Here is a 9,886-nt window from a genome sequence, read left to right on the forward strand (position 1 = left end):
GTCTGCCTCCTCAACTCAGTGATAGCTTATTCAAAAAGATCTTGGAATATACCCAAGTAGCAAAAATAAAAGTATATTATGCTAAAATATTTATAATAATATCATCTTACATTAAGTATTCCTTACAAATATAAATGCCTCTAATTTAAATGCAGGCCAATTCTTGGAAAAGTTATAACTTAGATTTTGGAAAGAGCTGTGGCTGAAGGATCAGGAGAACTGAGCTATATAATTCATGATAAAAGCATTAAATTTCAGTGTGTCTTTTTTTAAAGCTACAATTCTGTGTAGAAACATATATAATCATTTGTATATGATTCTTATTGGTCATCATATTTTTGCATATCATAAGTATGTTTCTGTGGTAAATCACATGTCCATCTCTATGTTGTTGTTCATCAGTGTGTACAAATAACCCTATGGGTCTACTTTTGTATACTAAAATACTGACTACTCATAGGGTAACTGGGAAAAAAGCATTGTGAAAAGGATTCTATATAACCCACAAAACATAAAAGTAAATAGGCATTTAGTTCACTAACACAATGGTAAAAAACATTCTCATGATGTGTTATATAAATGGAAAGGACATTCTACTAACTTTATTGAATAAAATATACCATCCAGAAAAAAGAAGACAATGCATGCTGAAAACACAGGTAGACAAACCATGTAATGTGAAATTCCTCAAGAAATCACCATTCTGAATTCACTTCAAATTTGTGAAAAGAATAATTGTAATACAAAGAACCTGAATCACATTAAAACCTGCATTACAAAATATTTTGCCATCGTGACCTAAGGCCATACCTAATTAGGGGGAACTTGATGGATGCAGGATATAAATGGAAAAAAATATTCATTTTTAGGTGAAGAAAAGTTCAAGAGAAATGCTTTATAAAAGAATTAAAACTATAAATTGAATAAAATTAAACAACAAATCATATGCTTTCACAATTTGATACAAAGAAAAATGTTTAAATATTTTTAGAAACATTAGTCTATTTGAAGGAGAAGCATTCAAGGACAAAATTAACATACCTCTCCTACAACAATTCAGGCTTCTCATAGGTATATGCTTCAGAAATGAAAGGAAGAAAATTTCTCTCCATTACAAAGCCTGAAGTAGTAATAATTAATTAATAAATGTATAATTTTAAAAATTTCATCTGGTAGTAAAATTCATACATGAGGAAAAAATATACATAATCACATAACCATAGTGACAAGAGAGTCTTAGATCTTTCAGAGTGAACACACAATCTACAATGTGGGTTACTAAAGCTGGTATATTCACGACATGTTTGTATAACTACAAGAATATCATAGAACAATAAGCATGTAAATATAGACACATTTTTGTCAGTTTTACCTCAAAACAAAGAATAAATATGTTGTTTCAAAAATCAAGTCCCAAACCCACACAGATGTTTTGCTCACTATGTTGGTATAATAAAATCAGATAAAAAGTAGTTCTCCAGGCAATGGCCACAAAACAAAGTATTTCTGTGCACTTGTAGAAAAGGCACAGGTTTGCATGAAATATTTACCAAACCCAGTTTGGCACACACAGAATTCTATTGGAACAAGTAAACAGTGATAAAAAGGAAAAGTACTCAGGATCATACAGATTGTAATAGAGTCTGCCTTATATAAATTCAATCTTGAATCTCATATCAGTTGAATAAAGATGCTGTTGTCATTCTTCCACAAAGGAAATTCTTTAGGTAATCTAAAATGTTCAGGGCCCAATTTTTTTCTGAAGTTGATTGAAGTTGGGGATGTGGCTCAAGTGGTAGCGCTCTCACCTGGCATGCGCAGGACGCTGGGTTCGATCCTCAGCATCACATAAAAACAAAATAAAGATGTTGTGTCCACCAAAAACTAAAAAATAAATATTAAAAAATTATATCTCTCTCTAAAAAAAAAAAAAAGAAAGGCAATCTTACATACAGTGTATGGGATACATACACTGCCTTGTCAAACATCTTCACCAGGAACTCAGTATGAACCAGGATAATGTACAATAATTGTGAGTGCATTTGTGGTGTTGAAGAAAGACTTGCAGAGCTTTCTTTGTGCATATGTGGGGATAGAGTAGATGGAGGCTGTTGATTGAAGCACAGACTAAGTTGCTTGTGGACGTGTTTCCTAGTGGATAAAGGAATGAAAGAAATGGGCAGTAAATGAAATGAAAACACAGAGCCTGACTTTCTAACTAACAGCAACCTAATCAATGTGGGTTCACAAAAAATGCATTGTATAATTTAATGCCAATCCTCTGGTGCATTTTGAAGACCAGGAAACTTCTATTTAACTTTTTACATGTGGCAAAATTGTTTGGATTTTTGGATAAATATCTGCTACTACTGCGTTTAGCATGTGTTCTATTTGATTTTTCAATATTTTTTGTGGTAAAGTGTTCTTAATATCTATCCTTTGAATAAATTTTAAGTGTACATTTCAGAGGTATTAAAGTCTGAAAACCTTCCATGTAATCAGCAGCAGGTCAAAGACATGTACTTTTTCCACTGCTATTTATCACTGGACTTGAAATTCTAACTAGAGAAATTAGACAAGAATTCAAGACACCCAAGTGCCACGAACCAGACTATCTTTACATCCAGAGGACCCAATATTACATATCACAAGTCTCTAAGGGTTTGCAAAAAATGAACAGAACAAGCATATTCTGCAAAGTCATAAAGTATAGGTCAAGGTTAAATCATTTGGTCTGAAGCATGAGTGATGACCAATTTAAGTAATTTTATTTACAATGCCATGTAAAATAATAGAAAATATTACTGAATGAAACTTCAGGCAATGTAAATAAATATCAAGGCACCTGTGCTGAAAAATCAAAAGGCTTACTATTGTTATAATAGTGATACTATAGGACAGAATTCAAAGGTTTACACAATGTCCAGTGAACATCTTTGTTGTAGTACCTCCGCTTCATTTGCTCCACCTGTGTCTCTGTAGCTGCTTCAGGGGCTCCTGGAAGTTGGTGCTGTGTTATTTGATGCACAGCATGAACCTAATTTGGCCATTGGGGTAGGTGGGGATGGTACAGAGGCATAGGCCATCACCAGGAAGTGGGACTTGCAAAAGTACAGCTTATATGGTCCAGATGCAGCCACTGGTACTCACCCTGGCAGCAGAAGAATGTAACTCAGTGGTAGAGGCTTACCTAGCATGGCTGAGACATTGGGTTTGATCCTCAGCACAACCTAAAAAACCAAAATAAATAAATAAACAAACAAACAAACAAATAAATAAACTTTACATTCTTTAAAAAATTACACAGAATTATGAAATACTATACCAACTAGGATACCAACTTTGACACTATATACTGATCTCACTTTTCTCAATTTACCAGCACACATTTGTGCACATTTATGTATAAATGTGTAAATTTAGCTGTTTTTTCCCCAGGTGTTTGTTTTTTGTGTCTACTACCAGATATCATACTGAACATTTTATCACCACAAGGATCCCTTTTTTGCTGTAATTTCATAACCTCAATTACCTCCCTCCTATCCCCTTTTCGACACAGTCATCTATTATCAATAACCTGTTGTCTATATCCAAAATATTTCTATCTCAAAATGGCACATAATTGGAATTATACAGTATATAAAATTTTCAGTTGGATTAAAAAAATAATTCTACCAATGAATCTGAATGTATTGATGGAGTATTTCTTTTTATTATTATGAGTACCCACAATGTGAAGGTATCACAATTTGCCTGATAGTTTACCTTTCAAATATATCTGGGTCATTTCTAGTTTTTGCTATTACAAATAAAACTGTTAAAGGCTGGGGTTGTGGCTCAGTTGTAGAGCAGTTGCCTAGCATGTTCAAGGCCCTGCTTTGATCCTCAAAACCCCGTAAAAAATAAATTAATTAAATAAAGCTAATAAATAAATAAAACTGTTATGAACATTCATATATAATATTGGCATTTCAATGACTAAACTGAATCTGTAGATTACTTTGGATAATCAGACCATTTTAACAATATTTATTATATCAATCCATGAACCCTTGAGGTCTTTCCACCTTGAAGTCTTTTCTTTGGTTTATTTCTGAACTGTTTTATCATTTTCATTGTAAAGGTTTTTCTCACCCTTAGTTTAGTCATGGTCATGAAGGATACTGGCCTGTAGTCTTTCTTTTTGTTGTGAACTTGTCATATTTTAGTACAACATAATACTGTCATCATTTTAAAATGAGTTGGAAAGTATTCTTTTCTTTCAATTTTATACAGTGATTTGAGAATCACTCTTTTTTTTATAAAAGTCTGTTCAAATTCAGCAGTGAATTTAACTGAAGTTGGATTTTCTTGCTCAGTCTCTCTATTCCTATTTTAATATTATAACTTGTTACTAATCTATTAGATTTTCCATATACACTTATTTCAATTTTAATGATTTTATGTGTCCAAAATTGGCCCATTCTTTCTAAACTTTACCATTTATTGGCATATAGTCCTTCAAAATATTTCTGAGTAACCTTTTACATTTAATTCTTGTCTGTTATACTGTCATCTTCTCCATCTGCAATTTATTTGAATCTTCATCTTTTCTTTTGGCTATTTAGCTAAAGGTCTTTGAATTTGGTTTATACATTAAAAACCAATTATTTGATTTATTAATCAATTCTATTGTTCATTTAGTCACTATATTCTGAACCTTTCTAATTATTTGTATTAGATTGGAGTTCAGTTTGTTCTTCTTTTAGTAAGAATTTTAGGTGCATCATGATGATATTTATGTGAGAGCTCTCTACTTTTTTTAATGTAATCATTCATTCTGTATTTTTCTTTTAGGCTATTTTGCTATATCTCCAACATTGAAGTGTTTTGTTTGTTTGTTTGTTTGCTCAGTCTCTCTATTCCTATTTTAATATTGAATGTTTCCATTTTTCATTTAATTAAAAAATTGTAAATTTCCCCTCTGATTTTTTCAGTGACTACTGTTCATTCAATAGTGTGTTGTTAAATTTCCATATATTTGTAAAATTTCTACATTTTCTCTTGCTATTGATTTCTAGTTCTGTACCATTAAACCAGATCAGATGCAATAAATTATTTCAATTTAAAAAATTATAAATAATTACTTCCAGAAAAAAATATATGTGGTAGATTTTTGGGAAAAGATTCACATGTTGATAAAAAAGAATATATATTCTGCATATGTTAGATGAAAAGTTTTGTGAACATTTAAATAATTCACTTGATCTATGATACAATATAATCTTATTGTTTCTTAATTGATTCTTTGACAGGATAATCTATCTCTTAGTCTAAATGATCCATCTATGGTCAGGCCTCCTAGACATGGTTCTCTAACTCAACAGTGACATGTGGAGACTACGTTTCACTGACATTCCTTCCCAAAGGCATAGCATAATGTCTCCCTGAGACTTTGCATAATAATCTTCTTTGCCCTAAACTTCTCTTTCCTGATCAGTTTTCCCTCAAATTTATTTTCCCTTGATGGGCACAATCATTGCCTTTGGGACATGAGTCTGATTTGATTCTCCTTTGCTATAAAAGCAATAAACCTTCTTTCTCCTTTTCCACAAACCCATGTCCTCATTATCAGGTTGGCTTCAAAAACAAGGACAAAGCTTTCTGCAACACCAGGCACAACACCCAAACAGAAAAAGTTCCAACTGAGGGCTAGAGTTGTAGCTCATTGGTAGAGTAATTGCCTCACAAGTGTGAGGCTCTGGTTTCAAAACTAGCACCTCATAAAAACAAAGAAAGGCATTGATTGAGTCCATATACAACTAAAAAAGTTTTTTTTAAAGTTCCAATTGAAGACACTAATCAAAATGGGATCTAGATAATCAAAATATTCTGTGCAAAAGGACCCACAAACTCCTAGAACATAAACAAATACCTAGGCTAAGACAACATAATACTAATATTACTTTGTCTTTTTAAAGTGCATCAAAATATTGTCTTCTATTTTAAGGACAGCATATTCTAACCATTTTTTAAATTGATGATATGAGCAAAGTGTTTGAATCAACACTGAAATTTATAATACTAAAAGATATTGTGAAAACTTCACTACTCAAAAATTGTTTCAATGAATAACAATATGTATTTAAATGTAGAGGTCCAAATGATCCCCCTAAGATCAGGCCTCCAGGATTTTGTTTTATGGCTCCGGAGGGAGATGTGTGGCCCCCATGTTTCATTGGCACTCCTTCCCAAAGGCACAGCATAAGGTCTTCTAGAGATTTTGCATAATAATCTGTTAAAAGAAACTAGAATCCTCTGCTGCTTTTATTGGTATTTCTGTGTGTCCTCCACTATACCTACTGACAAAAAGAAATACTGCCTGAAAGAGAACCTGACATTTAACGGTCATCCAATAAATGCCTACTAAAATAAATAATATAGCATCTGCAGGAAAAAAAAACTCTAAGAAAATATGACACAAAGTCAAACAAACATGGATTTGAGTTCCATTTTCCTTAAGTACAACTGGAGGATAACAATGCCACCTTCACAAAGTGGTAGGGAGAAAGTAATAAAATAATGCATAAAAGGCACAAGACATAATGCCTGAGAGATTGTGCTATTTTACTATTAATTTGATAATTAGTACACATACCTGAAATGAAGTTCATGAAATGCCACAAAAATAGCTTCTTGTTGTCAAATTAGAAAAGACTCAGACATGAAATTGTAATGAAAATCGAGGCATGTACAGTGACCCAACAGGCAGACTGGATGATGAGCATTTGTGAGGAAGAAGATCAGGTTTTCTGTTCTCACCTCTTACCACAGACCTCTTAAAAATATCTGAACAGCCTATTACCAAAAGGTTTACTCCTCTTGAGTTAGGAGCAGGCTTTGGAGCAAGATTTGTCCTGTTTGTCACTGAGAGAGGAAGTCAAAACCTAGGAATGGCCACATAAGGAAGTGGACCTGCTCAACCACAAATGGCTTGTCTTAGTAAGGAACTTAACATCATAGCTTTGTTCCCAAAGTTAATAGAAAATATGGTGCCATAATTTTAGACATCCAAACCTGTCCAACTACCAACTAGGAAAAAAATGGTTAAAACGCCTTTGGTATAAGGTTTCTGCTCAGAAAAGCAGTTTTCCCTAGCTCCTTTGGGATGTAAGCTAGGACTTACATTGAAATGCAAATGGAATCTCAGTAGAAGACCAGTCTCAGACCCTAAAAAAGGAAAGAAAAAGTGCCCTTTCCCTGAACTTATATTAGACTAAACCAAAAAGTAAATTGTATGATATTTTACTAATTACTGGCTGGTCGTTTTTCCAGAACTCTTGCTTCTTCTTAGATTCTGTATTTTTTGAGCTCATGATTTTGATCCTACAGACCTGTTTGTCAATCAGCCCTATTTTTATTCAACTATGGAGTTTTTAAACATTGCAATGGAGATTTCACCTGCGAAAAGCTACAAAGCCTTTACTATTGCATTATGTGTGCACATTTGTGTTATATGTTGTATGTCGATATGTACATATGTCCATATATCATGTACATGATACAAAAATTGGCAGATATATAAGGAGCACTCATAAAATTAAAAATTTGATCCAAATACCTTTAATTCATGTGATTTAAAATGGTTCATTTTTAATTGGGTAAACAGATGAAAACAAAATGTCTTTAAAATTAAACTTAACTCACAAGTCTCTCTAGGTGGTAAAAGAAATTGATAAAACATTGATGTCTGTAACATGTCTAATATTCTTTGGTTCTAGAAATTTTCTTCAGCAAGGAAAATGGACAATGCTCTTCAATATACTTGTCTGATATTTTGGTAAAATAAGTAAAGTATATTTGACATGGGATTACTCATATTTATCAATAATTTTGGTTGTTATACATCTGATTAATTTACAAGGGAAAAATGCTAACTGTTAAATATACTATCAAGCATTTTTAACTCCTTCAATTCCATTGGGTAACATTATTGATGTTTTCATGAATTGGTAAATGAAAATAAGGGGTTTAAATTTACGTTGTCATCACTAAAAATGTTTTACTAAAAATTTAAAGTTCCAACAGATATATTTCTATATACTTATTGTGTTTTCATAAAATGGTAAACAGATGTAATTCTATATAAAAAAAGGTTTATTAAAGATTTTTATGTGTGAAGGTACAAAAGTTTTAACTGTTTCAATTAAGAGTGATATAAACAACATAAAATATTTTTTATTAAAACAATAATTTGTCCAAAGTAAAAAATTTACAAGGATAGTTTCATATTGTGAACACAAGGAGGATAAAAGATTTTTAAAAATTAAAAGTTCCATATGAGTTGGTTTTATATATATGTAAAATGATTAGTCAGGCTATTTGAAGATTTTCCTTAAGATCCAATGTTAATATACTGATATAAACCAAAGTTTAATCTGTATGTTAAAAATGAAGATTTCTAAAACATTGATTTACTCATAACATTGTGTTCATTAAGTCTTGTTTTTTGAGCAAGTAATCTTAAAGGAACTAAGGATTATACAATTATGGTTAAACAACAACTGTTATTTAAAAAATATGTTATTTTCTTAAGCCCTAAATTCTATTAATATAAAATATCAAAGTAACTATGGTGCTATTGCTATTATTTGTATATTAAATATGTTTGTATCGTCCAGGTATACAAGTTTTTAAGGTAGGATCTTTAAAAGAACATTATATCAAGTTGGTGTTCTCCAAACTAAAGTTGCATGGTAATTTTGGGCTTATTAGAATGATAAACTTTATTAGAGATTTATTTATATCATTTAATATTCTATAACTGGACTTATTATCAATAAGATCTCAAGTTTTATGTTACTTTTTACACTGGGGTACAATTTAAATGTATTTTTAAGTTAATGAGAGCCTAATGTATGTAAAGGTTAATATTGTAAAACACAAACATTTTGCAACATTTTCACAAAAGGGTAAAAGTTTCAGCCTTTCTGTAATTTGTATTTTAAATGTAATACCATATTGTGTTAACTATTATTCATGTGACCTCAAGCAACAATATAGGTAAACTTTATATAATGATATTTAAAAAACAAAAATCAGCTTCAAAACTAGAACAATTTACTTAAGATTTATAAAGAGCCCCACCTTATCTGAGATAAGGCTCTGCCTCCCATCTTAATACATGTCAGAATAACCTCACAGCAGGCTAGACTTCACTTCATTTAAAGTTGTATTGAAAATATTGATTTTTGTTGTTAAGATTACTAGGATCTCAAATAGGGGTTATAATATAACACAGTCGAAGTTCAAGGTAGCTATTACACAAACTAAACATGTTTTTACTCTTATTAATTTTATTTCATATTTTCCTTGTAAACTGTATACATGTTGCCTGTTAATGTTTTACAAAGGTACTGCTTCAAGAACACACAACCTGGGTTAATTTAAGATAAGCAATCACTTAAATGACAGATAAGATAGCAGAGACCTCAATTAATGTGAGGTTATATACATTAAAGTTAAACCCCAGTATTCTTAATTTAAGACTGGTGAGACTGAATTGCTAGATGTATAACATCAAGTCTTAAAAATTAAATTTAATTCATCTATAGGGAAGAGGGGAGGGAAGGAAGGGGAGGAGGCAGGGGATTAACAAGGATGGTGGAATGTGATGGACATCATTATCCAAAGTCATGTATGAAGACATGAATTGGGTATCAACCTACTTTATATACAAACAGAGATATGAAAAATTGTGGTAGATATGTGTGATAAGAATTGTAATGCACAAAAAGTACATGTATAAAGACATGAATTGGAGTGAACATACTTTGTATACAAAGATATGAAAAATTGTGCTCTATATGTGTAATAAGAATTGTAATGCATTCTGCTGTCATGTATT

The 9,886-nt window shown here is 31.5% G+C and overlaps 1 long non-coding RNA gene across 1 annotated transcript; it reads right to left on the minus strand.

Annotated features, from left to right (window-relative positions):
* Nucleotides 1-569: 569 nt before the first annotated feature.
* Nucleotides 570-9,683, minus strand: LOC125614746. Its single transcript, XR_007345317.1, has 2 exons — nt 3,191-9,683; nt 570-2,151 (listed from the first exon to the last, which is right to left on the minus strand). It is a non-coding gene; the product is annotated as an uncharacterized LOC125614746 (long non-coding RNA).
* Nucleotides 9,684-9,886: the final 203 nt, after the last annotated feature.

This window comes from Marmota marmota, unplaced genomic scaffold (genome assembly GCF_001458135.2).
Source record: "Marmota marmota marmota unplaced genomic scaffold, marMar, whole genome shotgun sequence".
Classification (NCBI taxonomy): domain Eukaryota; kingdom Metazoa; phylum Chordata; class Mammalia; order Rodentia; family Sciuridae; genus Marmota; species Marmota marmota.